The sequence below is a fragment of the Sinocyclocheilus anshuiensis genome, unplaced genomic scaffold (assembly GCF_001515605.1).
Source record: "Sinocyclocheilus anshuiensis isolate Anshui unplaced genomic scaffold, SAMN03320099.WGS_v1.1 scaffold407, whole genome shotgun sequence".
Lineage (NCBI taxonomy): Eukaryota > Metazoa > Chordata > Actinopteri > Cypriniformes > Cyprinidae > Sinocyclocheilus > Sinocyclocheilus anshuiensis.
In genome coordinates this window covers 1643947-1650442 of record NW_015552593.1, presented here as the reverse complement: position 1 = coordinate 1650442, position 6496 = coordinate 1643947, and the positions used below count along the sequence as shown (strand labels likewise).

At 34.9% G+C, this 6496-nt stretch overlaps 1 protein-coding gene across 3 annotated transcripts in view; it reads left to right on the top strand.

Moving 5' to 3' along the window:
- Positions 1–4118: 4118 nt before the first annotated feature.
- Positions 4119–6496, top strand: part of LOC107665601 (FERM domain-containing protein 6) — a 26258-nt gene continuing 23880 nt past the window's right edge. For all 3 annotated transcript variants that reach the window (XM_016456535.1, XM_016456536.1, XM_016456534.1), the window contains exon 1: positions 4119–4216. The gene's annotated coding sequence lies outside the window, so the exon portion shown is untranslated. The remainder of the gene's footprint in view (positions 4217–6496) is intronic.

The window sequence follows — 6496 nt, the reverse complement described above, 5'->3', positions numbered from 1 at the left end:
GCTAGGGTCAATTTATTAGTCACTGGATATTGGCAGGAACATGTCATAGCGTCCCTACTAAATTCTATACGGCCTTGAAAATCAGAATTTTTTTGGGGATTATTTGAATGTAACAGATACATATAAGAAATTAAAACAAGTAATTTGTTTCGTGCTAGCTAAATTTCACATTTTCTAATCTAGACAAATATATTGAAACTATCCGAAATTCTGTTAATCCTGAAGCAGTGAAAACTGCATCTCCATTTTATGTGTCCTCTTAAGGTGAAAAAAAACCTTGGTTACTAAACAATGGTAAGCACAAAATAACCAAATTTGGTTTTGTATCCAGTAAACATAGCTTAACCATGGTATTTATAGTAAAACTACAAAAAAAAACTTGGATACTACACATTTACTATAGAAAATCATTTAACAAAAAAAAAAAAAGAAATCAGAAAAAAAGATTTGCGATACACACTCCGAAGTCCCGATCTGAATCAAATGATTCGCGATAAATCATCTGATCTAAAACCGAACCAATGATTTACGAACCAGCACGGAAGTCCCGATCTGAATCAAAAGATTCACGAACTCGCTCCGAAGTTCTGATCTAAATCAAATGATCCACTATACGCGAAGTTCCGAAATCAAATGATTCGCGAATCCACTTCGAAGTCCCAATCTGAATCAAATTCTTCGCCATATGCGATCCAGTTGGAGCGCTTCGAAACAGTGAATCATTTTGTGATGGTTTATAGGGCTGGGTTTTGACACAAATTTCACGATTCGATTCTCATTCACAAGCTTGCGATTCGATTCACAATTCAATTCGATTCGATTCCATATTGATTATTTTGGATATATATCAGGTACACATGCCAAATTTTCTCAAGGAAAAAAAAAAATCTTAACTAATGCTGTAAAATATATATGAGAGTCACTTTGGTACTACATTACTAATACTGAAGGTTAAAACTGACCGATTTTTTAGGGTATACAATGGTTTAAATTACACTTAATTAAGTTTTTATAATAAAAGTTACAATGACATAATATTTCTACTTCAATTCGTTTTTTTTAAATATAAACATTTAAATGGTGGCTGTCATAAAAAAAAAAAATAAACATTGAAGAACAGTAAAAAATTATAATAAATATATTATATGGTGCATATATATAGCAAAATGCCCCTCTCTACAGTTTATTTTTCTATCTGACTAATGAGTTTATGGTCACCGAATATGTTTTTCTGAGGTAAATGTGACGTTACATGACATTGTATACAAGCCGTTATACTGACGTCTTTGCGGGGCTAAAACACTGATTAAGCGATTACATGAGACAGGATACAGATTGTAAAGTTGTACTCTTTCTTTTAACTTGCCTTCGGATGTTTAGTCATGATTATTTTGTGCGGAAACTGGTATTAATGTGGAGGAGATGATCAGTTCACGTGCGCCTCGCACTACCGCGTCTGTTGAACCGAGGCGCTACGGTGATCTGTCACTCCACATTAAACAGCGCAAAAAGGGCATTTATTGTTTTCATACTGCAATACAATGGACAGAATTTGAAATCTGAGACTTTGTTTCATATTAAAAGTAGCAAAGCACAATGCTTATTGCAGTATATTGGATGGGAGGTGCCCTTCAATGTTCCGCTCATTAACTGAAAACAGGCTAGACTAATCGATTCTTGGGATTTAAGAATCGATATCGTTCCGTAAAAATCATAATCGATTAAAATCGATATATCATATTTTTTACCCAGCCCTAATGGTTTAACTGATTCAGAGTTTCGAAAAGCCCAGTTTCACCCATCACTGTACGTGCTTTTAAAATAATTCAGCCATGTCAAAATTTGAAAATGAAATCTTTTGATTTGTTTTTTGCTAGGGAATCATTTTAACTGAATGATTGAAGTCACGAATTTGAATCAATCGGACCGGTTCCAGTCTGTTCCTCACTTTTCGCATCTTCAGCCACGTTTACACGACACTGTTAGTACTAATACTGGCTTAGCTCACTAGTTTTATGTCATTAACTGAAATAAGTAAAAACAAGAATGATGTTTACTAATAAAATATCCATATTTTACAAATAAAATATCCATATCATCATTTCTTTCACAGAATACCAACTGGACGCTAACCAATCAGGTTTCAGAAGTGGACATTCAACTGAGACTGCGCAACTGTCAGTCACTGAAGCCTTGTGGATTGCAAAAGCTGATTACAAATCATCGGTTCACATTCTGCTGCATCTATCTTCCGCTTTTGACACTGTGAATCATCAGATCCTTCTGTCCGCCCTCTCATCACTGGGCATCACAGGGATTCCACTTCGCTGGTTTGAATCCTATCTCACTAGTAGGTCTTTCGAGGTGACCTGGGGAGGGGAGGTTTCCAAAGCACATCATCAACGAGCCCAAAAGAGCCCATGTCACACCTCTCTTTATCTCCTTGCACTGGCTACCGGTTGCAGCTCGCATCAAGTTCAAGACATTGATGCTTTCATAAAGAACAGCCACAGGCTCAGCACCCTCCTACTTCCACTCACTATTACGAATCTACATCCCCTCCAGAAGTCTGAGATCTACGAGTGAGCGACGCCTCGTGGTACCATCACAGAGAGGCACAAAATCACTTTCCAGAACTTTTTCGTTCACCGTTCCTGGCTGGTGGAATGAACTTCCCACCCCTATCCGGAATGCTGAATCCCTGACAATTTTCAAGCGACAGCTGAAAACTCATCTTTTTCGTCACCATTTGACTTCATCTTAAAAAAAAAAACTTTGCTTTCTCTTTCCTTAATCTCTCCTTGTCTAGCTTGTACTAATCTGAACAATGCCTGAAACTTTGTATTGCAAGCACTTCCTGCATTTATTTGCCTCTTTATGATGAATCGTTTATTGTATTCCTCAATTGTAAGTCGCTTTGGATAAAAGCGTCTGCTAAATGAAGAAATGTAAATGTAAATATTTTCATTCATCCAACACAAATCTACGAACATGGTAGGGACATGTCCCTAGCGTCCCTACTAATTTCTGTGACCTTGGTTACTACAGATATTGTTACTGTTTTAAAATTATGAGCTTTCCTTAAATCAATGTAAAGTTTCATAATTTTATTTATTTATTTATTATGGTAAGAGGTTTCATGGTCTTTGATTTTATTTATTTTTTATGACTGTGGTAAGAAGGTTTCAGAATTGTCAGCTTATTACAGTCATAAACAAAAAATATTTTATTATTTTATGACAAGACAACTAACAACAATAAGATGGCTACGAGATCTGTGTTAACTTTTTATTTATATTTGTATTTATGTATTTATTTGAGAAGGTTTCATGTTCTTTGAAATTACTTATTTTTTTTATGACTGTAGGTTTCAGGATCCTTGCCAGGTTGTAATTTCTGATTATAGTCATGAAATAGTCATAAAATCTTATTATAGTCATAAACATTTTTTTATTTTTATGACTAGGCTATAATAAGGTTACAAAATCCTTGTTAGCTCTCATTATTTTCTTTCTTTCTTTCTATAAGAATTATGAAAAGGTTTCATGGTCCTTGTAAATATTTGATTAAATTGTTTGTTTGACAGTGATGGCTACATGTTGCCACAGTTTCACTGAATAAAAAGAATTCCGATGATCAACTACGTTTTTAGGCGAAAGCAGTTTTATTCATGATACATTTTTGTAGTTCAGCATCGTGTTTTACAAGGCCTGCATGACCAGTAAACAAGCTTGTAGTAAAACCTAGCGTAATTAATGCATTTTACACTTTATACAGATCTTTACTGCATTCTTTCATCACCGCAACAAAATGCAATGCATACATTTAAACACATCTCACACAGACTGTTGTTGTTGCAGTTTAAAGGAGAGTCATACATATTCATGGATTTGGCGGAGGGGGATGTTGTTTATATAGGTTTTTACCACGGACAGCTTTAGAGTTTTCCACTTTTCCCTCACTATTTCAGTTTTATTGTGCATTGATTGCTGTCGCTGAAAAATGCTACGCATTTAAATTAGTAGTAATGTGTTGGTTGTTAGTGCGGTGTGATGAATCCTCCCCCCCCACAGTGATAATTTGGTTCAGTCCGATCCACAGCTCCGATTCTCTCATCAGTCAGTCAGTCAGTGAGCGCGAGCCTGTGTTAATGAGAGTTCTATTTACAACAGCATCAAACCTCAAAACAAACGCACACTCGGGATTTTAATTAGCGGTAAGTGAATTTTTTATATATATATTTATTTATATGTGAAAATCTAATGCACTAGTAGTTGCATTAATATGTTCTGGAGAGTGGTAGTTATAGTTCAGTAGGTGTACAGAATAATTTTAACTACAATTATAAGACTATCTTAACAAATCACACTTCGGTTCCTTCATTCATATGGAGTCCTGTAATTCGTTTGTTTGTTGCTGATTTTTTCCTTCTGCAATATTTTGCCAAGTAATTAATTAATTCATGGTCGTTTTGCAATTCTTTTAACTTCATAGTCATTTTTTACAAATAATACAATTGTTAAGCATTTTTTTCTATTCGCAATTTGGTTTTAGAAATATTCCACCATTAACCTTAATTTTCTCATTATTTTTGCATATATTAAGCATTTTTCCTTTGTACAGTCGTTGCAGTTGAACTGCCACTACACTGTTGTTGACAATATAAAACTAGTGCAAAACCTTTGGTTAACTTTTCATTGGTCATTAGCCGATTTAAGATTGATATATCTATTCTAAATCTGGAAATTAGGCTGATTTGTGTGTTTTCATGAGTGATACTGAAACTTCTACAGTTACTTTCCCACCCATGAAGTTGCTCTGCAGGTTGTTTCTTCATATAAATAGTGAGATAATGGTGTATGAGGACACCAGTACAGACAATGAACTGGATTTGGAACGCCTTGTTGCCACTATCCATTAGACAAGCTTCTTCTCTTAATATTTTTAAGTCCAGACTAAAGACATTTTTATTTTCTAAAGCTTATGGCTGATGGGATATTTGTATGATTTTATCACTTTTCTGTTTGTTTGTTGTGTTTTTTTCTGTTTTTGATGACTTGCTGGAAAGCACATTGGTCAACGGAAGTTGTAATTAATGGTGCTATATAAATAAATTGTCATTGTCAAATTGTCATTCATTGGATTTAATGCACAAGACTACAAAATATGGATCATAGATGAAAAAATGTATAGTCTTTGATCATATTAAACAGAGCTGAGTTGAACTTTTTGGCTGTGTGAACGGTACAGAAAGGAAAGCAGTTGGATATAACAGACACCCTCTGACAGGTCTAAACACGAATGCACATTCAATGGGCAGAGAGGTATGATGGTTCATGACAAGATGATGAGTGTTTTTTTCACAGCCACAGGTGGGTGGAAAACCGGCTTTTGACTTGTTCTCAGATCTTAGTAGTTGGTAAAGCCTTGTGATTGGCATTGTGCAATAACTCAAGGTGCTGTCCTGTAAGAACCTCATTTCGCTTGAAGTGCCTGCTTTATGCTTGGATGCACCATCATTGGTCTAATTTTTTCCTTAACAAACAAGCTTATCGTGTACCTGTTACCCTGAGGCTTATCTGAATCTGTTTTCACTGGAATTGTCCTATAATTGACACACACAGTGCTATTTGCATGTCTTCAGAGGTGTTGGTATTGTGACATAGGAAGGAAAACTCCTTAAGCACATAGCCGCAGTCTGTTGGTGTTGTTGTGCTGAAGATTTGTTCTTGCTTCGAGGCTCGAGTGATCCTCCTTTATCTGTCCTTGCAAAGTAAGTGGCTTTTCCAGTCTGAAGAATGCATGCTAGAAGATTGATTTACAATTGTTGTTCTCAGAGAGGCGTGTGCGCCTGAAAGTTTGATTTGTTTTAGAGTGACACTTTTTCGCCAAACCAACTAAACATTCAAAAAAATTAATCAAATTAAAGTAGGGGTGGGCGATATGGCCAAAACAATTATCACGAAACACCAGTCCTCCATGCACCCTAACTCTTCATATCATTTTATCGAGGAAAATTCTATCACAATAATTTTTTTTCATATAGTCGATATTGATAATTATCACGATAAATGTCAAATCTTTATTTCTTTCAAATTTAAAGCCAGATTTTTGCTCCAAAGTGAAAGTTGTAGAAACCAGGCCATTAATTTTCCTTAACAAAATAAATATCTAAATAGAACAATTAATTTCTTAGTTTCTGCATGTTCTAATGAGTGATATTGTTTCAAATCAAGAAACAGATTTGGGTTGCCTGATAATATTAATAGTAATATCACTTTTTTGTCTCTTAGAAATGCACATTTGATAGTAGCTTCAGTTAGGATGCAGAGGTACATTTTTGTTCATTATCAAAATCAGTAACATCTGTAAAAATTGTAGCAACCTATGGTTAAATTTATTCTGACCAAGGTTTTTTTTTTTTAATTAAGCATTGGTCTCCCATAGTAGCATACATTTAAATCATGATAAACACAGTTAAAACCACACATATAGC